The 27,763-nt window shown below is 40.9% G+C and overlaps 1 protein-coding gene across 11 annotated transcripts in view; it reads left to right on the plus strand.

Annotated features, from left to right (window-relative positions):
• The window catches only part of TLN2 (talin 2), a 452,474-nt gene that overhangs the window by 196,637 nt on the left and 228,074 nt on the right, over positions 1–27,763 (plus strand). For all 11 annotated transcript variants that reach the window (XM_063698575.1, XM_055364066.2, XM_055364059.2 and 8 more), the window contains one exon: positions 4,047–4,122. The gene's annotated coding sequence lies outside the window, so the exon portion shown is untranslated. The remainder of the gene's footprint in view (positions 1–4,046; positions 4,123–27,763) is intronic.

Below are 27,763 nucleotides of genomic sequence, written 5' to 3' on the forward strand. Positions count from 1 at the left end.
AGCGTTCTCTAGGGACCTTGTTATGATCAGGCAATGAACGAGTTTCTAGCATGAGCTGTTTCCATCATGGCACCTCCTGAGCTGGAGCTCAGGGGAGCTCAGTGACTATTGAGCATTGCTGATTGCATCAGATATATTATCTCCTTTAACCTCACAGCTGCCCTTGGCATTATTACAGAAGAGGAAACTGAGGTACAGAGAGGTTAAGGCACACCAAGCCGGATGACTAGTAAATGATCCAACCAGGATTGGACACCTTTCTCTTAACTGCTGTGCTGTTGCTTTCCCTAAATGCAACGTTTTGTCTCTTAAATCCTGATGCATCTCCGTCACAGATGTGGACTTGTTTAGCACTAAAGGGGGTCAGAACAGAGAGGCCAGCAATTCACATTGGGTGGCCCATGTGTTGTGGGAGGGGGTGTGTTGTACTTTGGAGTCGAAGATACTTAATCTAAGTTAAGTCTCATGATTGCTCATCTCTGAAATTGGAGAGTGGTTCTTGTCCTTTGTCTAACTTCTAGGGAAATTTTGTAGGGAAGAAGGAGCTGCCAGCAGATGAAGGGGGTTAATTAGATTTGTACTTTATATCCAACATATCTATAAAAAGATTTGTGCATCTACAAGGAATTATGACTTTTTAGCCAAGTTTATAATTATGCCGTTATGAAGATACATGTATTACATGGGACTCCTAAACTTTTACAAATAAAGCAAAATGAGAAGAATAAATTTGTTTGCTAGAGATAAAGTTAACGTTATGGGCCCATTATGGGGATACATTTCTGTATTTTATAATCTCCATAGAAAACATTATTTCATATATAAATATAACCCAATAAAAATAAATCTGTGAAGTGTACACATGTTATAATGGAAAGTATTTTAACCACAAGAAATGGCCCATCTGTACAATTATGTCTCCTTTGTTTTTATTCTTCTTCAGAAAATCTCTTCATCAATTCCCTTGTTAGTCAGGAATGAATCTACCTGTCTCTTGAAATAGATTTTTGCCTATTTTCATAGCTGCTTTGAGCTTCTTCAGTTACTTTAGCTGTAGTACATAAACATTAGTTGAAATTGTGTGGTAAATCATCATTCTTATGACTACAGGATTATTGTGTTTTCAAATGGTATGGGATGATTGAGAAGATAGATGGAAAAGAGAAAGATAGATGGGATTCCGTTGGTCACAGAAACACACTCACTCTAGCTAGCATAAGTGAAAAGGGAGATTTATAAGAAGGTTATAGAGTATCTTAGGGACCCAAAGGCAGGGGTGACATGACCCTCGGATATGAATGGCAGCTGATTTGAGGAAGGTAACTCCCTACTCAGTGTTCACTAAGAGCACATGTGTGCATGAATGTCAGTAAAGTCAGGGAGGAAAAATTGTGACAGAGAAGGAGAGTGGACATTGATGTCATATATTCCTTAACTTCAACACGAGATTTTAAAAGTTAAGTAGCTCCATTGTATTCTTTAGAAAAATAATGATTGCTCATTTTATGAAATTTAAACAGTATAAGAAGTAAAAATCATCTAACATTTTGATAACCAGAATAATAACTATTTTGATAAACATCCTTCTAGACATCTCTCTGGACATCCAAGAATACACACACACAAATGAATCATACTGCATGTGGTCATTTACCTATTTTATTCACTCAGAAGTATATAATGGATATCTTTTCATATCAATAAATATAGACCTCCAACATTGTTTTCAGTGTCTATGTGGTTTACTCAACATGTCTCATATCTGTGGGCCTTTAAGGGCATTTATCCTCCTCCTTTCATAATTATAAACAATGCCATGTGTATCCATCTCCCTGCTTCCATAATTATCTACCTTGAGTGAATTCTTAGAAGTAGGATTGCTGAAACAAAGGGCATGCCATCTTATATGCTGACATAATCTCCCAGGTGGCTACAGAATGACGTTTCCAATTTATATTCCGTTCATGAAAGTGCCTATAACATTGGTTATTTATTGTCAGTCTTTGTCATCTTTACCAATCTGATAGGTACAAATAAGGTCTCCACTTTCTAAAATTACTTTTTTTTTTTTTTTGGAGACGGAGTCTCACTCTGCAGTCCAGGCTGGAGTGTAGTGGCGTGATCTCGGCTCACTGCAAGCTCCGCCTCCCGGGTTCACACTATTCTCCTGCCTCAGCCCCCAAAGTAGCTGGGACTACAGGCGCCCACCACCACGCCTGGCTAATTTTTTGTGTTTTTAGTAGAGACAGGGTTTCACCGTGTTAGCCAGGATGGTCTCGATATCCTGACCTCGTGATCCGCCCGCCTTCGCCTCCCAAAGTGCTGGGATTACAGGCATGAGCCACTGCACCCGGCCTAAAATTACATATTTTTATTGTTAGTATAGTTGCTATCTTTTCATATGTTTCTTGCTGTTATATTTTTTAGGACTTATGAAAAATGTGTTAATTTGCTTTATCCATTTTGAAGGGAATATTAATTTTCTTGTTTATTTTTAAGACTGTTTTAGTCTGTTTTTGTTACTATAAAGAAATAAGGGCGCAGCAGCTCACATGTGTAATCCCAGCACTTTGGGAGAACCAGGTGGATGGATCACCTGAGGTCAGGAGTTCGAGACCAGCCTGGCCAACATAGTAAAACCCCGTCTCTACTAAAAATACAAAAATTAGCTGGGTGTGGTGATGGGCACCTCCCTAGCTACACGGGAGGCTGAAGCAGGAGAGTTGCTTGGACCCGGGAGGCGGAGATAACAATAAGCCGAGATGGCAGCATTGCACTCCAGCCTGGGCAACAAGAGTGAGACTCCATCTTAAAAAAAAAAAAACATATATATATATATATATGAAATATATATATATGAAATATATATATGAAATATATATATATGAAATATATATATGAAATATATATATATGAAATATATATATATGAAATATATATATATGAAATATATATATATGAAATATATATATATGAAATATATATATATGAAATATATATATATGAAATATATATATATGAAATATATATATATGAAATACATATATGAAATATATATATGAAATATATATATATATATGAAGGCCTTTTTAAGAATGACACCAAAATATGCAACTATAAAGGACTGAGACATGTAGCTAGTAACAATTTTTTTAATCTAAAATTTTTGAATGGCAAAAATAGAGCAGAAATTTTAAAAACAATGATACTTTTGTCAAAAAATAAAATAACAAACTAGCAAATGAGTACTGGTACTCATTTGCTTTTATTTTGAGTTTATTCTTCCGTAAGTAGGGAGAGAGAGATGTAGAGTTTTCTTCTCCTAAATGCTAAACAACACCATTTGTTAACTAGTCTGTCATACCCACCCAGATTTGATTGCACGTACTTGGGACTGTTTCATATGAATCCTGTATCTGGATGTTTATTCTGTTTTGTAGATAACGTGTGTGTGTGCTCACACAGGCGCCTGTTCCTTTACTGTGGCTAGGCCATTTTGTTGATTTCTACAATTGATTATAGTGCTTCTCTGCTTCAAATTGGGTTTCCACGGAGCAAGTTCCCAGTGCCTTAGAGAACCAGGAGCCACATGGGAACAGCAAAATCAAGAAGGGACCACTTCACAGATGTGTTAGAGGAACTAAATAGGAAAAAAAGAAGACAAGAGCACCTCATGTAAACTAATTTTAAAAAGAAGCGGAGTGCAATGCCTGAGATTTTTGTTTTCGACATTGAGGGAGGTGGATGTCTGTATTTGGTTTTTGTTTAAATTCAAAGCCATTAAAGCATTCCTACCACAAGGAAGAAGAAAATGTGTTTTGTCTCTCTGCCAGCAGTAACATAATTTTGGTCTTCAAAATAAGTGTCTTGGGACCTGAATTCCCTGTGGGTAAAGAAAATTCCCAGCCCATGTGTTGTGGCGGAAATTCATTGTTTCCTGAGTTATTTCCTTTCATGCTTAGTGTGGGGGAAATTACCAAATGTATAGATTGAGATTCTTTTTCAAAAACATTACTTGATTCTGATGATTGTTATTATGATTTTAGGTGCTGCAGGAGGCTTCTCACATGCTTTGGGATATCTTCAGGGAAATCCGCTCTTAATAGAAACTGAGAATTTAAGGTAAGTCCTTTCGCAAAGATACTTTGTTCTTATCAATTGGCCAATCCCCTGCATTGGTATAGTTTTGTAAAGTGTTAAAACTGCTGTCTGTTATGCTGTCTCATCTTCACTGTGGTTTTGCGAGGCAGGTGTGAAGAGTGCTCGGTCCTAATATTCCCATTCCTGTCTGATTTTTCCTCCTGGTAGCTTGGTGAGGTGATGGTAGGGGCCCAGAGGAGGAGCTGAGTAGCTGGGTTTTTTTTTTTTTTTTTAATCATATTGGACCTTATAGTGTGAATTCTCATTCATTCACACTGGTTTGCTTCATAAATCTTTTCTTAGTGTGACGTGAGGGGGTAAGTGCTGGGTAAGGAATTAATGTAGAAACTTCTAGTGGTCTTTTTTTTCACTTTTATTTTAAGTTCAGGGTACATGGGTACATGGGCAGGTTTGTTTCGTAGGTAAACGTGTCATGGGAGTTCATTGTACAGATTATTTCATCACCCGGGTATTAAGTCTAGTATCCATTAGTTATTTTTCCTGATCCTCTCCCTCTTCCCAACCTCCATGCCCCAGTAGGCCCCAGTGTGTGTTGTTCTCCTCTCTTCCCCATTGTTTCCATGTGTTCTTATCATTTAGCTCACATTTATAAGTGAGAATATGTGGTATTTGGTTTTCTGTTCCTGTATTAGTTTGCTGAGAATAATGGCCTCCAGCCCCATCCATCTTCCTGCAAACGACATGATCTTGTTCTTTTTTATGGCTGCATCATATCCCACGGTGTATATGTACCACATTTTCTTTATCTAGTCTGTCATTGATATCTCCAGTAGTCTTTGAACTGAAACTGGTTGGTGGTTCCTGGAGCCCTCCATGGTTGGGAAACAATTGTTCTAGCATGAGATAAAGTAAACTTTGGTTGTAGATTATTGTTTTCCATTTTTGGTTGTCCTGGGGGGGTTGTGTGATCCCAAGTAGTGTGTATGAAGCATCCCGGGCAGAGACACAGGGTTCTTCTGCCGGTCTTAGTTGATGCTCTTACTTGGTGGCTGTATCATGGCACACCCAGATGTATCAGTTCTGTTCCTGACCAGCTGCAGAACTTGGGACAGGTTAGTTAATCTTTGTTTCCTTCTCTTCATTTGTAAATTATGTAGATTGGTCTAACCTGGTCATGCCTCTACTTTAAAATTTTGTGGAATAGGAAAAAAAAAGTCAGGACCTATTTCTATTTTTTTTTTTTTTGGCTGTATATAAAGAAAGTTGATGATTAAAGCTGGATAGGTGAATGAGGGTTCACTATATATTTACATACTGTTCTTTGTATTTTGTGTGTGGAATTTTTAATAATCAAAGGTTTATTTTCACAAAATAACTACCATCTACTAATATAATTTTGCCAAAGAGAAAATAATACTAAAAGAATAGGATTATTCCTAAATTTGTCCTTAGATTGTATGTATTTAGCATTATGAAAATGCTGTTTATTTCCTAAGTCTTCCTCATTTCTCTGTAGTCCAGTGACTAGCAGCCATAGACTAACCAAAATTGGTCTGAGAACTGGTGTTTGGGAAATACTGGGGCACATGACTGCTGAGGGCTCTTCTGCCTCTAAGACTGTATCATTCCTCTGAAGCAGGAAAGAAAGGTACTTTACCTGTACATTGCCTGTTTCCAGAAAATGCTGTGACAGCTGGCGTGGTCAAACTAGAGAGGTCAGAGGGCCATACAGAAGGGATTCTATTGGGAACCTTGAGTAAAAATGGCCCATTTGTGCGAACATCCAGTTTAGCTTTGAGTCACACCATGGTCAAGGTAAAGACAAAACTTGACAGTTTTAAGTAACCTGATGGAAGTGTACAGACTCCTTCCTTCCCACCATTGTGGGGCAGCCTCTGGCCAGATGTGATCTGACAGATAAGTATCTGACTGGCATGTGGGGATGCTGAGAGCCAGGGGTGAGGCGGGTAGAATACCGGACTCCAAGGAGACCAGTGCATACCTTGGGTGTGAGGAGCTCCAGGCTGGGTGTGGAGGTCGAGGGCACAGCTCAGAGTTCCGAGCTGATGGCAATGGGATCAGGTGTGCTGAGGATGGAGAAGAGCTTTCCTGACCAGAGGACCGTCTGAGAATCCAGAGGTGGATATTGTCCTTTGAGGACCCCCAGAGGGTGCTGAGTGGTCCGATCTGGCTAAAAGACCTGAGGCACAGTGGCCAGGAAACACATCAGATCTATGCCTTTACCAAGACTTCAGATCTGAAAGGAGTGTTCTGGGTGGATTCTTAAGCCATCATCTTTGGGAAATGGAAAACCGTGCTTTCTGTTTACTTCCCCTTGGGGTATGGGGATGTGTATAAGGAGGAGGGTGGGAGGAATACAGAGGGAATAAAGGACTGAATTATTTAGCACAGTAAAATGACGTGGGGAAGAGCAGCAATACCTGTTCCAAGAAGCCTGCATAATCCTAGCTGCTTCTGAGAGTCCTGAGAAGTTATGTGTACTCTGCGTTGATTGGAATATGGTGGTTCAGTCCTTTGGAATTGTCCCTTAGTGATTTCTGGCTTTCATTTGTCTTAACATTCTGATTTTCTGGGAAACCTAAACGAAATTTGACAGACTTACCTAGTTGTTTTCTGTTGTGTCAACTCTTGGTTTACTGCCTAATTTGTATGCTTCACATGGGTTTCCTCTACCCAGGAATATTTATTCTCTTCCCTTTTTAGGAAAAAGCTGTATTGAACAACAACAGAAACATTTGTTTTAAATGTATAGTAATATGAGAGATTACCTGAAGTCCTAACATGTCTGAAAGTATATAAAGTCTGAATAAATGCTAGGAGGAGCTTTTATTTTGACATAAACCAGAGGAAGGAGAATTGCTTTAAGTGATGTGGACCAGTCCAAGTCTGAATAAAAGTTAATGAATGAACAATGTAACCAATCAATCATGTTCTTGAGTCTTTCACAAGGCTAAGACATTCTGGATGAGATCTTGTAGGGATGAGCAATTGAGAATTTGAGACGGCCACGCTTTGCAGGAATAAACATGATGCTTTAAAGAGTTACATGCATTCATGGATGTGTGTGCATGTGAGAAAAGGGTGATTGATAGATGGGGTGGGGGAATGATAAATGATTTGTTTGGCATTTTATGTAATGACTTGTGATATATTCTGGATTTGAGATTAAATGCAGTATTCTGACCTTATCTCTGTGTTCCCTGAAGGCTTGTAAGAAAAATATTTTAAAATCTATTTTCAATGAAAAATATTGTTTTTGGCTCTCAGGGAATTTTTAGTTCCCACTGCTATTTAGGGAGAATTGTTGAATCTGTGAAATTCAAAGGAGGATCTTTGCAGCTCTTTGTCATTCTGTACCAGTCATTTAAGGGCTATGACGTCAGTGAAGAGAAGTTGTTCCATGCTTCCATTACTTCATTAAAAATGTAACCTGTTATGCACTTTTGTCTTCCTGCCACCCTCCATTAGCTGATTCTTTGGATTATGCTTCTTGATGACTGTAGGCATCATTTGGTCTCCCACCTGCAGGCTCCCTGAGTGACTGAGAGTCCTCCTTAGCACTGTCAATCAAGATTCCTGGACCTAGGCTGCGCTCCTCACTCTGCTGTTTGTGCTTAGTAAATGTTTCAGAACAACAATAACAATTTCCAGGCTCTTTTTCATAATTAAACTTACTAATCCATGGTATAATAGGGTATGCTGTTTCCATGCATTTTTTGGCTAATTATGTTCATCAGTTAATTTATTTCCACATTAAGAAGCCCCCCTGGAGAACTCAAGATCTGAGACTTTTCTATGTAAGAATTGATTGGATTTCATGGACTCGATGACTCTAGAATACATTTATCTGCAACTGAGTATTTGTCTATAGAACTTGAACCTTTGAAAACAATCACTTTTCTTTTTTAGCTGCGAAATTCCATACTGGGAAGATCTAAAATGGCCATTAAAGCCATTCTATTCTGTTTACAACAAATCAGAATTGGACAGCTTTCCAAATCCATAAAATAACTAGTGTACTACTTATAGAGTGTAAACATGACTTTACCAAGATTAAAATAAACACATGTAAGGCCAGCTGCAGTGCTGTCAACACACCACTATAAAGCCTGATAAACGTTGAGGAAAATCCTGCTGCTGTGATGTAAACAATGATCTTATGGAGGATCTTTTATTTAAAAAATTTAATCAAAATATTGTATGCAAATGGATAAAAATAAGAAACATCTGTATGAAACCACAAAAGACCCTGAATAGCCAAAGCAATCTAGAGCAAAAAGAACAAAGCTGGAGGCATTATACTACCTTACCTCAAAATATGCTACAAAGTGATAGTAATCGAAACAGCATGGGTACTGGTATAAAAACAGACACATAGACCAGTGGAACAGAATAGAGAGCCCAGAAATAAATGCACACAGTTATGGTCAATTGGTTTTTATTGTTGTTATTTGTTTTGGAGACAGGGTCTCTCTCTGACACCCAGGCTGGAGTGCTGTGGTGAGTCATGACTCACTGCAGCCTTGACCTCCTAGGCACAAGTGATCCTTTCACTGTAGCCTCCTGAGTAGCTAGTACTACAGGCATGTGCCACCATGCCCAGCTAATTTTTAATTTTTTTTGGAGAGGGAGGGTCTCCCTATGTTGCCCAGGCTGGTTTCAAACTCCTAGGCTCAAGTGATCCTCCCACCTCAGCCTCTCAAAGTGCTGGGATTACAGACGTAGCCACCATGCCCATCTCGCCTACCTCAATTGATTTTTGACAAAGGTGCCAAGAACACACAATGGGGAAAGGGCAGTCTCTTCAATAAATAGTGTTGGGACAACTGGATATCCACATGCAGAAAAATGAAATTAGACCATATCTCACATCATATACAAAAATCAACTGAAAATGGGTGAAAGACATCTATGTAAGACCTGAAACAGTAAAACTGTTAAAAGAAAACATAAGGGAAAAGCTCTGTGACATTGGTCTGGGCAAGGATGTTTTTGGATATAAACACAAAAGTGCAGGCAATGAAAACAGAAATAGACAAATGGGATTACATTAAACTAAAGTTTCTGCAAAGCTTAGGAAACAAGAGTGAGGAGACAGCCTGCAGAATGGGAGAAAATGTTTGTAAATCATGCATCTGATAAGGGGTTACTATGCAAAATATATGAAGAACTCAAACAATAGTAAGAAAACAACCCTATTAAAAATGAGCAAAGAATCTGAATAGACATTTCTCAAAAGAAGATACACAAATGGCCAACAAGTATATGAAAAAATACTCAACATCACTAATCATCAGGGAAATAAAAATTAAAACCACAATGAGATAGTACCTCACACTTGTTAGGATGGCTATCATCAAAACAATGAAAGATGGGCTGGGTGCGGTGGCTCACGCCTGTATCCCAGCACTTTGGGAGGCTGAGGTGGGGGATCACTTGAGGTCAGGAATTTCAGACCAGCCTGGCCACATGGTGAAACCGCGTCTCTACTGAAAATACAAAAATTAACCAGACGTGGTGGTGGGCGCCTGTAATCCCAGCTACTTGGGAGGCTGAGGCAGGAGAATTGCTTGAACCTGGGAGGTAGAGGTTGCAGTGAGCTGAGATCGTGCCATTGCACTCCAGCCTGGGTGCAGACTCCATCTCAAAAAAAAAAAAAAGGATGAAAGATAACAAGTGTTGGTGAGGATGCGGAGAAAAGGGAATGCTTGTACATCACTGGAAGGAATGTAAGTTAATATGGTCATAATGGAAAACAGATTAGAGACTCCTCAAAAAATTAAAAATAGAACTTCTATATGATCCCTTAATCCAACATGTTGAAGAGATGTCTGCACTCCTATGTTCATTGCAGCACTGTTCACAGTAGCTGGGATATGGAATCAACATAAGTGTCCATCATTGGATGAATAGATAAAGAAAATGTGGTATACATACACAGTGAAATACTATTCAGCCTTCAGGGAAATTGTCATTTGTAGCAACATGGATGAACCTGGAGAGCATTACATTAAGTGAAATAAGGTAGGCATAGAAAGACAAATACCCGTGTTCTTAGTTACATGTGGAGTCTAAAAAATTTGAACTCAGAAAAGTAGAGAGAGGTGGTTACCAGTGCTGGGGAGATGTTGTTCAAAGGATACAAAATTTCAGTTAGATATAAAGAATAAGTTGAAGAGCTGTTGCACAGCATGGTGACTACAGTTAATAATGTATTCTTGGCCAGGCGCGGTGGCTCACGCCTGTAATCTCAGCACTTTGGGAGGCCGAGGCAGGTGGATCACGAGGTCAGGAGATCGAGACCATGGTGAAACCCCGTCTCTGCTAAAAAAATACAAAAAATTAGCCAGGCGCAGTGGCAGGTGCCTGTACTCCCAGCTACTCCGGAGGCTGAGGCAGGAGAATGGCGTGAACCCAGGAGGCGGAGCTTGCAGTGAGCTGAGATCGTGCCACTGCACTCCAGCCTGGGCGACAGAGCAAGACTCCATCTCAAAAAAAAAAAAAAAAAAAAGTATTCTTGAAAATTGCTCAGAGTAGATTTTAAGCATTCTTATCACAAAAAAATACGTGAGGTAATACATATGTTAACTAGCTTGATTTAGTCATTCTATGATATACATATTTAAAAATGACACGTTATAGCATGTTCTATAATTTTTATTTGTTAATATATTTTAAAATTTTAATTACAAAGCCGTGTGCAGTGGCTCATGACTGTAATCTCAGCACTTTGGGAGGCCAAAGTGAGTGGATCACCTGAGGTCAGGAGTTCGAGACCAGCCTGGCCAACATGGCAAAACCCCGTCTCTACTAAAAGTACCAAAACTAGCCAGGCATGATGGTGCGTGCCTGCAGTTCCAGCTACTCTGGAGGCTGAGGCACACGAATGGCTTGAACTTGGGAGGTAGAGGTTGCAGTGAGCTGAGATGGTGCCACTGCACTCCAGCAGCCTGGGCAACAGAGCAAGATTCTGTCTCAAAAAAAAAAAAAATAATAATTATGAATTTTAAGTCAAAGTATTGCATGCAAATGGCTAAAAGTAGGAAACATTACAGAAAAGCTTATAGTGAAAAGCAACAGCATCTTGCCTTCCTTCACTTATTTCTACTTCTTAGAGCAACTACTTTTTTTCCTGTAGATCGTTTTTGCTTCTTTTACGGTGGCTTCCACACATAAAAACATGGTGCTTGCAACTCAGCTCCTCACTTTGTCAATCTTAAAGGCTGTTTCATGGTAGCTTGTTGGGATGGCAGATCACGCTGTTAGTTCTCTCTAACCATCCCCATCTCCCTGCCTCCCTAAAGCTGATTCTTGCTTTCAGTCCTGCTGTTCCCTTCTGCACCCTCAGATGACACAGGCAGCCAGCCTTTTTCTTTTTCTGTCTCCTAGATACACTATTTCTTGTCTCCCACCAACATGCTCCCAGTCCAACCCCTCAATTTCAGGCAGCTGTACCTTTAGTTTTATATTCTCAGTGTTTATAATACCTATATTCTGTTCTTCAATTTCACTCAGTAAAGGCTTCCATGATTTCATCTCTAGATTCTGAATGTTAAAAACCAATAAGTGGTATTTCCTCTATTATGATTAAGTAGATGCTGTTCCCATCGGAACCTAGTTGTAGAGTGGGATTCTAATCCTCAGAGCCTGAAGTCCTCACCCTTTTGCCCCTCAGTGGAGTATGTTTAAATGGATTCCCCTTTTATACTGCAGCAGCTGTCTTGAAGCTAGCCTCCAGTTCTTCTAGGTTCTCAGTCACCCCATCGCCTCTCTCAGGAGCCCGCTTTGTTTCTGGAGGTCTTGCTCTCACAGCCCGCCCTCCTTGGTCAGGACAGGTTGATCTCTAGGTACACTGCACAGGGCTCAGCAAATGCCAGTGGCCAAGGAAAGCTCGTGATTACTACAGCTTGAGCATTCCTTATCCAGACTGCTTGGGTCCAGAAGTGCTTCAGATTTCATTTTTTTTTCCAGATTTTTGGAATATTTACATATACATAGTGAGATGTCTTTGGGATGGGACCCAAGTCTATACATGAAGTTTATTTATGTTTTACATATACCTGATACACATAGTCTGAAGGTAATTTTATACATCATTTAAAATAATTTTGTGTGTGAAACAAAGTTTTACTGTATGTTGACTGTGACATGTCACATGAGTTCAGGTGTGGAATTTTCCACTTGTGGTGTCTTGGCAACACTCAGAAAGTTTCAGTCTTTGGAACATTTCAGGTTTCAGATTTTCATATTAGGTATGCTTAACCTGTATTGGAGAATCACCCCAGGCTGTCGTGTGTTGGATAGGGCAGTGGCCTGATCTATAAAATTTGCCATCATTTATTGAGGACCTGATGTCTTAGGCACCTACATCCTTGAAGCCTGGTGTCTCTTGAAATTCTCACACAAGCCTTGTAGAACAGATGTTATCACTGACATTTCACACACAAAGAAGTTAGACCTGGGTGGGTGACTTCTGAGACCTTTCCTGTAGTGGGAAGTGATTCTTAGATCCTGGGGCAGGCTGAGAGCATGGTGGTCGGCTGTGTTTTATAGGTGGGAAAAGACTTCTCTGTCTCTGCCACGTCTTGCACACATTCTTCCACAGATCTCTGTCTTTACCCCAGAAAATCACTGCTTCTCTAGCAGAGTCAGCTCTGCCTTGTTCCCAGCCTTGTCCTTGTCGTGGGTGTGCCTTATGGCCAGGAGCTCATTCTAAAGAATTCTGCTGTGCGTGGACAGGGGAACGTCCTTCTCTGCTCGATGTTCCCTTGGTGAATTTGGTGGGAGAAGCTGGACCTCTTACCCAACCCTGCTGGTAAATGGGAAAAGGTGTTTTATCAATGACCATTATTGTATTTCCTCATAGCCTGAAGTGTGTGTGTGTAAGTCAAGTACATTTGATTTTTTTAATGCCTCATATATTTTTGTAGTTATTTTGGAAGGAAGTTTAGAAAGATAATCAAGTTTTCTCTCCATTCCTGAGAGAAATGGAATTTTCTCTCAGGAATGGAGAGAAAATAGAAGTGCTCAAAGTAAATTCAGAATGGTGGTCTGAATAAATCTTTTAGTATCCTGGTATTTGTGAGTTACCTCCTATGGTAGTGACCGGATGGATGGCAGGTGCCCTGGGTGATGGGACCCGTGCACAGTGTTGGTGTCCTTCCCACTCCTCCTCACTAGACAGAACTAGAGGAAGCCTTGACCATGGAACCAGGAGTCTTTCCACAGACCTGTTACCAAAGAATTCTTCTCTGTTTTCCCCTGGAATAGTACACTGAGGATTGGGTGGCTGTGGATGGAGTTCCTCCTTGTCACCTCTGTATCAGGCCAAGGTGGTGGCGTTAACATGTGCTGTCTCTGTGCAAATATGCTTCTTTTCCAAACATCTTGGCCAGTGATGTTTATGCCCCCAAACAGGTATTGAATAAAAGGAAACATCTTTAGAGCTGGGCCTCAGTTACTTAAGGAGGAGACATTTGGCTTTAGTGAGGTCAAGTCTAAAGGGATAGAGGGGAGTCAATATTTAACCGGTTGCAGTGATGACCAAGGGTGATGTCCCACATTTAAACTTGTTAGTGATAAGCAGTCCGAGGTTACCCTACCATTAACTTACAGTGATCTCACTCTGAGTTGAAATTTTTTATATTGATTGGTTGTAAGGACGGGATAGAATGCTGAGCAAATAGACTTGTAATCTGTATGTGACAGCGTTTACTCTGTTATACAAAGATCAGTAATCTTCACAGCTTTACAAATCCAGTGAAACCTGGATACAAATGATTTAGTGGCACAAATCTATTTGGAAAATTTAAATCTGAGGCAGACCCCAACCGTTCATCAAGAGAGGGAAACATCAGTGAAGTTTACAAAGCCTTTTCACCTGATCCTAAATATTTCCCAGATATGTTCTATATTCTTCAGTTTGTTTATCTCTAAGGGATGAGGAGTGACTCAGTCTCTCCTGCAGGAGAACTTTTGGCTCTGGTCACCCAGGTGGTCCAGATGCTTGGTTCATTTGCCTTCCCTTTGGAGAGGTTGTTGCCGGCACAGAGGGTGAGCTGTGTGAACGTGGGAGTGAGCGCTTGCTGTCCCTGTTGGCCACTCTTGTCAGAAGTTTGGATTCAGAGGAGGTGTATTCAATACCCTAAACTAGGAAGGAAATAAAAATTGACCGTGGAGGATACAGTGACTTGGGCGTTGTTCTCTTGTGTTTACATGTTTCCAAAAACACTGCAATGCCGAGGGGTCTGTGGTAGATGACAAATGAGCAGAAAGAAAGTTGAGAGGAAGGAGGGGATATTGCTAGAGCGGGTAGAGCAGCTTTCCAAGAGGAGGTGGGATTTCCCGCTGAGTTGATGTGAGTTTTTGCTGCTTGTAGTTGAAAAGACTGAAAACAGCAGTGGGTTATACAGGACAGAAGTTTAGTTTTCTCTCACCTAGAATGGAGTCTTGAAGAGGGCTGTTCAGGACTGATGGGAGAGCTCACAGAGGTTGTGCAGCGACTTGGGCTCTTTCCAGGATGAGTAAAATTTTGGTGCGGTGCAGTGAAACCTTACTTGGCATGAACTAAATTCAGCACATTAGGCAAAAATTCCTTATAGACAGAATTGCTCGTGAATACCCCTTAGGAAGGTGCCACATTAGAGGCCAGTATTCTGTCTCCCAGTGAGTCCAGCAAGTGGACTTTTCCTGCAGTGTTGGAGTAGCCTGCTGCTAAGCAGTTGGCCCCTGTGTTTAAGGACCATGTTTTCAACAATGGACTCACTCTCAGCATCAAGACAGGATCCCAAGAGGCACTGACAAGCCCAGGGCACTATAAATTCCTATATTCCCTCCCACGGTCATGTGGGCTCACAGGAGTGGGAATGGAACCGCCTGCCAGATTTGTTTATTCATAGTTTTAAAAAAGGAAACTTTCAAACATATTCAAAAGTGAAGAGAATTTTATAGAGAACTGTGCACGTATTACCCAAGTCCAAAGATGATTAATTCTGAGCCAGTCTTTTTTCTGTCCCCTTCCCTCTTCCCACCCATTATTTTGAAGCACCTCTTTATTATTTCCTGTCACTGTTTCAGTATATGTGTCAGATAGATAGAACTTAAAAATTGTCTACATTATGTTATTGTGCCAAAAATGTAAGTTATTAATATTTTCTGAATATTATCTAATATCAAGCTAATGTTCAAATTTTCTCAATTGTCTTATTTTTTACGTTTCCTTAAATCAGGATCCAAATGAGACTTATTCATTGCAGTTAGTTAATATGTCTCTAATATTTTCGTCTTTGGGCTTCTTCTCTATCTCTCCATACCTTCTCTGACCCTTGTGATTTGTTGATGAAACTGGGTTGTTTATTTTTTATAGCAGAGATTCTTAAACAGGGATAATTTTCATTTCCAATCTCGGGATATTTAGCAATATCTGGAGACATTTTTGGTTGTCACAACTGGGGGATGCTACTGGCATTGAGTGGGTAGAGGCCACAGATGCTGTTAAACATGATACAACCCATGGGGTACCCCTACAACAAAGATATATCTGACCCAAAATGTCAATTGTGCCAAGGTTGAGAAACCCCACTGTAGTTTTTTGTTCTACAGTCTGGATTTTGGTGGTTGCTTTCCCATTGTGCTATTTAACATGTTCCTCTCTTCCTTGTATTTTCTATGGTCTGTTAGTTGAATCTCAAGGTTTGGTCAGACTCAGATCTCTTGGGGTATCTTTTTTATTTTGTTAGCTTGTTCTTTGGCAAGAATACATGTAGGCAGGCTACATATTTTCATTGAGAAACACATAGTAACTGTAGACTCTTTGTTACATTACCAGCAATTGATGATCATTGCCTATATCTCTTAATTCATTAGTGATTGCAAAATAGTGGTATTCTAATTCTATCATTCCTACCTTGTTTATATACTAGAATACTTATATAAAGAGGAACTTTATAACTTTATACTCTCATCGTTTATTTGTTCACACTGAAATTTATCTTGGAAAGTCAGGATAAATATGTTCTTTTATTTTCAAGGCAGCAGCATCCAAAAGAGATCACTGAGACTTTATTTCTTTTTTTAGTGTAATTTAATTGATGCATTTCAATTTAATATACTTATTGATGCTCAGATTGTCCCATATTTGGCCAGTGGAATCTAAATTCGCTCCCGAGTCCTTTAGACATGACTCATGAATTTTTTGTATTTTTGTGTACTTTCTGGTGAGATCAAATGTTACAGGATTGTCTTACCCATTTCTTGCCTCAGACTGAGATCTGCCATTTCGTCAAGGAGCCCTGGTTTCCTTGAGTATTTAGAAGGCACAATATAGAAACAAGGCATGTTTCTTGCTACTGTATTTATCATTGTTTCTGGATACTTACAGTGGACAGAACTAGAATGTGTGTGTAGATTATTAGTTCATGCTGATACTTCCATGTGAAATTCAGATGGGCAGGATTTTTACTTAGTTTCATCAATTATATACTCTGTTCTTTCATCTGTGCCAAAAATCCAGTTCTCAGTGATACCGTCATATTTTTTCATCTGCTTTATCTCATGCTGCATACACAACAGTATATTCGAAAGATATTTTGAATAGGCCTTCTCTCTGTGATTGCGCCACCAATTGGATACATAGTTAGGTTCATTGGTTTTTATTTTATGTTTTTAGAGGTTCCTTTTTTCAATTTCAATTTTAAATAATTATGTACAGTATTGTCAGGGTTCCAGAGTCTCATCTATGAAATCTTACTCTGTAGTCTCTTAGTCCATTTGGGCTGCTATAAACGGAGGGGCCTATAAACAACAGAAATTTTATTTCTCATAGCTCTGGAGGCTGGGAATTCCAGGATCAGGGCACAGGCCGATTCAGTGTCTGGTGAGGCTGCACTTGCTGGTTTACAGATGCAGCCGCCTTGTTGTATCCTTACATGGCAGAAAGGGAAAGGCAACTCTGGGGCCTCTTTTATAAGGGCACTGATTCCACGAGAGCTGAGCCTTTATGACCTAATCACTTCCCAAAGACCCCACCTCCAAATATCACAGTACTGGGGATAAGGTTTCAGCATATGAATTTTGGGGAAACATTCAGTCTATAGCTAGAGGTGTTTGCTTTTTTTTTTTTTCAATTTTTATTTTTATTTATTTATTTTTTGAGACTGAGTCTCGCTCTGTTGCCCAGGCTGGAGTGCAGTGGCGCGATCTTGGCTCACTGCAAACTCTGCCTCCCAGGTTCATGCCGTTCTCCTGCCTCAGCCTCCCAAGTAGCTGGGACTACAAGCGCCAGCCACCACGCCCGGCTAATTTTTTGCATTTTTAGTAGAGATGGGGTTTCACCGTGTTAGCCAGGATGGTCTCGATCTCCTGACTTCATGATCCGCCTGCCTCGGCTTCCCACGGTGCTGGGATTACAGGCGTGAGCCACCGCGCCTGGCCGAGGCATTTGGTTTTACCCCAGTTCTCTCTCCATCCTGTTTTCTCCCACCCCATAGGTAACAATGGAAAAAATTATGGTTTATCCTTGTAGTGGTTTTTTTTTTTAATGTGTATAAGCAAATGTGTGCATACTTTTGTATTTGTATCTCCTTCCCTTCTTAGTTAAGCAAGGTATACTCCATGCACGTTTCTCTGCTCTGCTTTTTTCATTTAATTTCCCCTAATTCTTCTTCTGTAGTGGCATAGAGAGAGAGAGAGAGTCCTCACTCCTTTGTGTATCTGCCTCTTCCTCCATTATGTGGATTTGTTCTCCCTTATTCAACCTGTGCTGAATTGATGGACATTTGGGTAGTTTCCATCTTTTACAATTACAAATAGCTTTGTGGAGAATAGCCTTGATACTCTTAAAATCATTATTCTTTTTTAACCTCATGGAAGTTAAATGTATATACGAGGTGACTCCTTTTGTAAAGACAAAGCAGGATGTCTACAGACTTTTGGGATTGAACAGAGCTTTGGAGCAAGAAAGGAAAAGGGAGTCACGTTTGGGAGAAATAGAGAAGGACATTTCGGTGGAATCTATGTTATGTCTTCAAGTAGCAGTAAATAAGGTTTATAGGAAGGTCTGTTAGATATTTTGATGACCTGTATTGCTAGGCCAAAGGCTATGGATTTTACAATGTAGGCCAGAAGTTAGCAATCTTTTCTGGCAAAGGACTCAACTACAAATATTTGAGGCTACTGCCTATGTCGCAGCTATTCAACTCAGCTGTTGGCACACAGAAAGCAGGCATAGACAAGTCATAAATGGGTGTGGCTGTGTTCCAGTGAAACTTGATTTATGGATGCTGAAATCTGAATTTCATATAATTTCTATGTATCATGAAATATAATTCATTTGGGTTTTTTCCTTAACCCTTTAAAATTATAAAAACCATTCTTAGCTTTTGAGCCATAGTTTGTCAACCTGTGCTCTAGGCATTTGGGAGCCATAGAAAATTCTTGCACATATGAGGGAGCTGCTCAAAAGGGTTGTCAAGGCGGGGCATGGTGGCTCTCAACTGTAATTCAGCACTGTGGGAAGCTGAGGTGGGAGGATTACTTGAGCCTAGGAGTTCGAGACCATCCTAGGCAACAAAGTGAAACCCCATTTCTTAAAAACAAAAACAAACAAACAAAAAATACCACACACAAATTAGCTGGGGGTAGTGGGTAGTGGCATGCACCTCCCGTCCCAGCCACTTGGGAGGCTGTGGTAGAAGATTTGATGGTGCAGTGAGCCATGATTGAGTCACTGCACTCCAGCCTGGGTGACAAAGTGAGACCTTGTCTTAAAAAAAAAAAAAAAAAAAAAAGGGTGGAAGGCGATTGTCAACAGTATATTAAAGAGAGCTTCATAAGAGGGAAGGAGCCCAGGTTCAGGAGGGTGGTGGTGGTTGCAGTGTGTAGTTGGAAGGAGGCCGTGGGAGTGGAAAGTGGATTTCTTCTCTTCGTCTTCTTCTTCTTTTTTTAAATTATTTGAGATTATGGAACTATTGGGAAGCATGGAGCTCATATTATGCGATAAGGGATTTATATTAATCTCTTAAAGCTGTGTTCTCTGATTTTCCATAGATGATACACAGATGCAAACCTACCATCCTGTAGCGTGTGGACCTAGGGCAAAATTTTCTCATTATTTGCCGCTGCCGCCGCCTCCTCCTCCTCCTCCTTTCCCCCATTAAGAAACCCAAGACTGAGCCCCATCATAGGTGAACTTTTTGTATCAGCTGTCTTGTATGTCTTGTTTCTTACTACATTTGCAGGCTAACTGTTGAAAAAACGGTATTTTGTTTGTGGGAAGAAAATCAAAGGTGATGTAAATGAAAAGTGCATTTTCATATAATGGAAATTATTAGAGGAACTTTTAAAATGTCACTGCAGATTAATGCAGACAAGGAGCTGAATATATTAGAAAGTAGGTCAAATTTTCTCATGTTTATGAATGAGGTGAATTACAGTGTAGGTTTAAGTTTATAAAATTGGGCAATACTATAGTTTATATGAAATATCCTAGCCTAAATAGTATTATACTAAAATATAATTAAAATAAATTGAGTTTGTTTCCTTATCCTTTGTGGCTGAGTATTTTATACTTAATATTTTACAAATTTAATAAACTAGTAAAAGCGATGAGCTTCTTGTTGTTATTCACATTTCCTGTATTGGACACAGAATCTACTCTAGGGAATTAAAGCTGGAGTCGATTTAATCCATGGGCAAGTGAATCAGGAATCCTTGGCAGTTTGGGAGGAACAGGCTCTGGGCTGAGCTTCCGGTCTACTCCCTATCCCCAGCACCATCTTTTCCTACCAGAATCAGGGAAGTTAGGCTGTGGCTGCTGCTATGAGAGGCTGTTGAATTGAGAATCCGGTACTTGACCTGCCAGCTCAGACACACGCCTCCTCCATGAGGAGATCTTGCTTCTTGTGGATAACCGTGTGCTCTGCTTTTCTTCCTTGTGACTCGGTTGAACACCAGAGTCACCTATAAGCCCATGTCATTGGTGTGTCTAAGTCACGTTGGACACGTAGCAGCAAAGAGATCTGGGCAATCAATATATGATGTTTAGACCTGCAGCCTCCCCAAGCTGCAAGCAAACTACCCTTCCCATCTTCACGAAATGCCTCTTCAGATGTGCCTGGTACCACAATCAGGGGCAGAAGGGCAGTCTGTCAGAATTTCCCTTCTTTAGATACATTTCATGTGATACATTTTGATAGACTTGTCTAGAGATAGTAGTGTTATACCAGTGTAACTAGTTAAGTAGTGTTAGTCGATAGTGCTAGTGATGACTGAGAGAACTTAATAAGAAGACAGTGTTTACCATTTCAAAAAGATTTTTTTTTGTTTTTTGAGACGGAGTCTCACTCTGTCGCCCAGGCTGGAGTGCAGTGGTGTAATCTCGGCTTGCTGCAACTTCCGCCTCCCAGGTTCAAGCAATTATCCTTCCTCAGCCTCCCATGTAGCTGGGACTATAGGCACCCACCACCATGCTTGGTTAATTTTTTTTTTTTTTTTGTATTTTTAGTAGAGACAGGGTTTCCCATGTTGGTCAGGCTGGTCTCGAATTCCTGACCTCAGGCAATCCGCCCACCTCAGCCTCCCAAAGCGCTGGGATTACAGGCGTGAACCACCACGCCTGGCCCCAAAAGATATTTTTTTTAGGTTGAAATTATTGTAAATAATACCAGGAAAGGAATGCCTGTGGTTTAACAGTAAAAAAGTTTAGCGATGATAGAATCCAGCTAGGCCTAATAGTATTTGATTTCCCCCGTGGAGGATGATGAGTCAGAACATGGTCCTGGTCATCCATTACTGAAGCTTTTATTGTGCTAACCCAAGTATAAGGTCAGCGATACAGCATTCCTTCACCCCAGTATTGCTGGCTGACTTCCTAACCACCAGACACTGCCTTTTTTCATCTGGATAAGTACAGTCATTCACAAGTAACTGGGAACTGTACTTCAAATAGAAGGCCATTGATTTTGAAATTGGGCAGACTTGGGTTGAAGCCCTGACTCCTACCACTTTAATAGCTGTGTAGATTGTAGTGTCAGTCTTTCTATAGCTGTGTCATCTGCCGTGTAGTGTGGAGTGAAGTGAATAGCACCCTCCTCGCAGTGTTTGTTGTAAGGTGATGCTCAGCGCAGGCTTGGCACAGAGCAAGCGCTCCACGGTGGGCCACTGTTGTTGTGTGGTCCCTATCACCACCTCCGCCGCTGCCACCATCATCATCCTCCTCCTCACCATCACCGCCACCGCTGCCTGTAGTCTTCTGGCATTTCCTCATCTCCGGATGAGTTTTCCATATGGTTGGGCCACTCATGCCTCTTCACAGCAGTAATTTTCTCGCCTGTGATCCTGGGTCCCTTGGATGTTATTTCCTTTTTGAGCTTGTGGGGCTTGCTCCTGCCCTTCAAGTGCCCTTGGCTTCCTATTAGACTTTCTCTTTCCTCTGGGGAAAAGATCTCTCTTCATGCTTAACAGGCATCAGAGCAGCCTTGGGTCACAGAAGTCATGGTAGCTTTCTATTTGTCATCCTGACAACAAGGCCTCTCTGAGGCTTGAAAGGATGATGCTAGCCCACCCGCACCACCTCCCTTCTTAATGAGATTACTGATTCCATTTCCCTGATGGTTTTAAGCTAAAACAGCTTTATTCTGTTGCCTTTGGATTGTTCTTTCTTGACTCCATCTCTCCTTTGATTTGCAGCAATACCTAAAGTAAAGTGGATGACAGTAGTTGGGAGCATATTGGCTGCTATTCTTTAGCAAAGCCTCCAGAATGGGTGTATCATAATGGAGTTTAGAGAAAATATAAGGAATAATAAACGACAGGTCCAAAAGGATCCCTCCTTTCAAACTGTCATGTACCAAGTGAGTTTCTGTAGAAGGGGCCCTTTTGGTTTTTAGCTGTGATTTTGTCTTCATTCCTTAGGGTTTATTTGACCCCTGTGTGGAAAAGGCCTGATTTCCCCACTTCCCCGCTCTTTTGTGTGTGTGTGTGCACAAGTCCATGTATGTGTATGTATGCACATACACCTCTCTTTTTGAGTTCACCATCCACACACCATGGGGAGTGCACCCACGCATTAGTGGAATTGAGTCATGCTGTGGCATGTAACAGCCAGCTGTGGTGTAACTGCTGCCTGCTTGACTGTGAACAAGTGTTTCCCTTCTTTGCTAATGTCTAACCTCAAGGACCTTGAATTTGAGCTGCCAATTATTTTATGCAGACTCTCTCTGACATTTTTGTTAGGCTTTTGCCAAGGACATGAGTTGTATGTTTAATACTTTGACATATCTGAAGATTTGAGTTTATGAAATATTAAGTTGGTCTACTACCCCCACCACCCCCACCCCACCCCTGCATCTAATTGACTCTAATTGACATTCATTTATTCAACAAACATTTCTTGAGCATCTACAAAGTGCCAGGCAGTCTGCTGGATGTTGGCAGCATTGTTGGAAAAGGAAAATATGTTTATATAGTTGGTGCAGAGGGTTTAAGACAGAGAGTTAGGGTTGATAAATGGATTTTGGAATATCTAATAAGGGGTGGGGGTGGTGTTAGACTTCTCCCTAAGAATAGTGGGCATCCATTATAGGATTTAAGTGTGGTGAGCTGTAGTCAGATTTGAATTTTCAGAAGTCCACTGGCTGGGATGTGGAGAATACACTGAAGAGTGTAAGAAGAGATGTGACGATCCTAGCTGGGAAGCTGTTGCAGGAATTTGGGCAGGAGATGATGGGATGGCAGTGTCGTAGAGTAGGAGGAAAGCACAGGTTTGAGAGTGATTTAGGAGTTAACATTGGTGTCAAGGATGACTCTCCGTTTCTGGTGTTGGGAGGTGGGTGGATTGTGAAGTTACTGAGATCAGCGACACAGGAGGGAAGCAGGTTGGGAAGACACGGGGACAAAGGAGAGGTGATGAGTTTATTTTTGAATAAGATGAATTTGCTATGCTTGTGAAAGACCTTGGGGAGGTGGGGGGGTAGACTTGGATAAGGGGTGCAAGGGAGAGATCTGGCTTCTGTGCAGAACTGGTGAATGCAAGGCCTGAGGGTACATGGGGTGGACCAGGAGGAGTGGGGGACTAGGAGAGAACTTGAGGAGATTATTTCTAAACGAAGGAGAGCCTGTGGGATTAGGGGTGGAGTGGTGCTGGGGCCCGACAGAAGTCAGAGGAGGGATAAGATGGTAATAGGAGGTCTGTTTGGGTAGAGAATTCCCGTAGGCATTGAGGCTGTGCAAGGGAGCATAGAGGCCGAGCACTAGCCTGGAGAGTTTGCGGGCTTGTGATGGTGGTGGTGGTGGGGTTACATTAGGGATAGATGAAGAAACAAAAATGAACGTTCCCCCTGGGCCTCCTCCCTTGTCACACTGACTGTTCTGTGTTACACAGCCTTAAAAAAATACTTTAAAAGGTTTTGAAACAATCACAAACTCACAGAGAAGCTGAAAATACAGCACAAAAGAAGGTTTCTGAACCATCTGATTGTAAGTTGGTGACCTAATGCACAATCACCCACCATTTCTTTTATGTTAACAGGTATTTCCTACAAAAGGATATTCTTGAACACAGCCACAGTGCAATCATCAAAATTGCTATCATCTAATTCTCAGATGCCGTTCAGGTTTTACCAAATGTCCCAGCCATGTCCTTTATAATGAAAGGGTCAAGTTCAGAGTCATGTGTTGCCTTAACTTGTCTTGTCTCCTTCAGGCTGGAACAGTTCACAAGCCTTTCCTTGACCTTCATAACCTTGACCCTCTTGAAGGTGAAAGGCCAGTTATTTTTTTTCTTTTTCTTTTTCTTTCTTTTTTTTTTTTATTATACTTTAAGTTTTAGGGTACATGTGCACATTGTGCAGGTTAGTTACATATGTATACATGTGCCATGCTGGTGCGCTGCACCCACTAACTCGTCGTCTAGCATTAGGTATATCTCCCAATGCTATCCCTCCCCCCTCCCCCAAAGGCCAGTTATTTTGTAGAGTATCCCTCAGTTGAGGTTTGTGTCTTTCCACATTCTTGAATTCAGCTGATGCGTCGTTGGCGGGAATATCACAGAAGGGATACCGTGTTCTTTTTGCACCGCATCATGTGATGCCCAATCTAGATGTGTCCTGTTATCGATGGTGCCCACCTCCTCACTTGACGGAGGTTTGACTGAGGTGGTCTTGGCTAGCTTTTGCCTCTGGAAAGGTTGTTCTCTTTGTGGAGGGGTCCTTTGAAACTATGTAGCTATCCCATCCCTCGTGAAAATTTCATTTTATTTATTCATTTATTTATATCAGTGTGGACTCATGTTTCATATTTTATTCATCAAGCTATAACGTTACTGTCATTATTTTGACGTTCGAATTGTTCTGGATTTAGCCAGTAGGCACCCTTTCAAACTATGTGCTTTCAATCCATCTCCAACATTCTTTGAACAATTCTTTACTTTCTGGTATAATAAGACCTACCAGACTCATCTTGTACTTACCCTGCTCCAGCCTTAGGAGGGGGTGCCATGGGCTCTCCCACAGAGCCCTGATTTCTTTTATTGCAAAAAAGATGATCAGAAGTCAAGATCTGAGTACTAAGTATGCTCTTTGCTATTGGATGTCGCTCATCCTAGACTACCTCAGTGGACAGAGTTAAGGAATTCCATTGATTCTTGTTATTTACAGTAATTGTTTTGTTACAGTAGTTATATTCTATAAAGTATTTTCAAATACTGAATTAGCAAATAGCTCCTAGGAGAAATACAGGCTTGGGTTCCTGTAGGACTCTGGTCACAAAATTTTTGTCAGCCAGTCAGTACATAACCTTGTTTTATGTGTGTTTCTATTTAAAGATACCTTACTTAATATATATTGTTGATTCATTAACATTGAATTCATGGCCACCAGCCTGAACTAAGCTTATTTAACACATGCATTTTCTCTGTAAGACACATCACAGCCTCCTTCTGCTTAGGAACGCTAGACAGCACCTCAGCACTATGTTTAGGGGCCATTTTAAACAGCACAATCAACAAAAGGCAGAAGATGCAAAAAGCTTGGCACTAAATAAACTGTGAAACGGAGATGTTTAGGAGACTGAAACAAGAAAGCAGAGTGTTGCTGGGTGACCTCAGCTGGGAACATGCAAGCCTGGCAGCTCAAATGTTTTGCTGTTCTGCACTCGTCCATGAGGGACTGCAAACGTGCCAGGAGTATTGATTTTGGGATCACAAGTAAATTTTAACAAGTGGATTTGCAAATACAGGATCTACAAATAATGAGGATCACCCGTATATCTCTGTATGTGCACACTGCTGCAGGGCACACGCACGGGTGTGTCTAACTTGAAACCCGTGATTCACACCAATACTTCAGATTCCAACTTAACAAGATGGGCTTCCTTCTAATTTTTCCCTTTTCTGGGCCACCATGGCACCCCCTCCTGCATCCCTTGCTGTCACCTGCCTGATATTTTCCCACCTGATGGCTCTAAGCCTGAGTTTCTCAGTAAGGGAAGAGCCGTGGGCAAGAAGCAAGAGGGATGTGATTATGTCTTATGATGACATTTATGTTCTAGTGTGCTAACTTAAGATAGAGCGATATTAACATATTTATAAATCCTCTTTATATCCTCATAATTGAAAATAATGCAAGTGTCATCAAAATTAAGAAAAAAATGTTTAAGCTGGTGAGCCCCAATGATTGAAAAAAACTGGCTTTATGCTACTGGTTTATGGCAGTACCATGCCATCTGGGAAACAGAAGCACCTGCTGTTTTCTCTAGGCTCAGGTATGGATGCTGGGTGTCATAAGAGTGTCAGGAGTATGTCCCTGGCTGGGAGATCCACTCTTGTTGAAGTAGCCTGTTTCCCTTGATAGACAGTAGTCCCCAGAGGGCAAGGGACTGTGTCTGATTTATTCAGTACTGTGTCCCCAGGACTTGGCATATGAAGTAACTGGTGAACATTTGGGGACTTGACCACATCCCACCAAGTGGTTGCCCAGCCTCTCTCTGAAGTCCTCTCCTTTTCCTATAGTACCTCTTTCTTTTCAGTTTCCCTAGAATCTCCTATCCTTCCTTCCTGCAGTAAGCCTTCCAGGCCCTCACTACCCAGAGGGATCATTCTCCCACAAGTATCTCAAGCCTTCGGAGAGATTTTATAACCTAGTAGCTAAGACCATCAGCTTTGGAGTTACCAGAGCCACATTGGGTTCCCAGCTCTGCCACTTACTAGCCACATGGTCAGGAGCCTGTCCTAGAACCTTTCCCCCCAGTCATTTTAATGATCTGTAAAATGGAGATAAGAATAATGGCTATCTCATGATTTTTGTGAGGATTAAATGAAACACCATTTTGGAAGTACTTAGCAAGTAGCTGTACGTAGTGTTAGCAAAGATGTCAGTGGTGTATAATTATTATATGAGAGTGTATGTGTTATGATTTTATGTAAAGTACAATCCCTTTCCCCAACTTGATGACTTCAAATTGGGGTACAGACCTTGTTTCCTACTTCTTGCTTGTATCTAAACCGCCCCCTGACCCAGCATCTACCTGCCCACCTCAGCTTAGTTCAGTGCTTTGCAGCCAGTATTAAATATATGTTGATTTGTCATTGAACAATCTTCCTTCATTCTATGATCCTTCTACCTGTACATCATCTTGCTAATAGAGCAGTTTCCTTCCCTTTTGTCAGAGTGCTGGGGAGGTGCTGATTATTTTTTCCATCCTTTCTTCTTCTTTGATTACGAATCAATATTCTGTATACCATGGTCAGTGTCACAGTCTGCTGCCTCTTGGAAATGTTGTTTTCGTTGCTTTATCCCTAATGCAGGTGCTATCCTTGGTCCCTATTGTACTCTTAGGCTTTCTGTAGACAAAGAGGTGGCTGCAAAATTGCCCTCTGTTTTTACCCTTTCAGAACTATGACAACAAGCTCCCAGAAGTTTTAAAACACAACACATTGCTGACCTGGTTATCTTGTAGCCCTGGGGGTCTTTATGGTAAGGGCTTTTAGTAACTGGATTGGATTTTGTGAAACCATAGCAGTCTGAGATACAGTGGATAATGAGCCTGCTTGTTTGTGAGATTTTTTTTCTTGTTGTCACCAGAAAAGCAGTTTGTTAAAAATAAGCCATGTTCTTTGAAATAATGTCCCCTCACTTCTTAGGACTGACTTCTCCACTTAATAGGTGAGATCTGCTGGATTGAGTTAATCAACATCTATTCTGTCATTGCTCTGATGATTTTATGTTATGTAGAAATGTATGAATTGAACATTTGCTCTGATGCTTTAGTGCAAAAAGATATTCCAGGGCTTATTAAATAATCTCTTTCTTAAAGATTTGTAATCCATTATCTTTGTGGTAGAACTGGAAAGGAATGCCAGAGATAGTTCACAGGATTATGTATTGTAAAACAAACAGCATTTAGGAATGTATAACTGGTAGCAGGGGATACAGGAGTAGTTAAGAGCTCGGGCAGTGTTCAGACTTCTGGGTTCAAATCCTGACCCTACCACTTCTTAAGTAGCTCATTGACCATGGGTAATTTATTTGTCCTCAGTTTTCTTGCCTGTAAAATGGATTTGATGGTTCAATTTTAGTATCTACCCTTATGGGCTTGTTGTAGGGTATTTACAAGATGGATGGAATACATAGAATCAGGCATATGGTAA

The sequence above is a fragment of the Gorilla gorilla genome, chromosome 16 (genome assembly GCF_029281585.2).
Source record: "Gorilla gorilla gorilla isolate KB3781 chromosome 16, NHGRI_mGorGor1-v2.1_pri, whole genome shotgun sequence".
Lineage (NCBI taxonomy): Eukaryota > Metazoa > Chordata > Mammalia > Primates > Hominidae > Gorilla > Gorilla gorilla.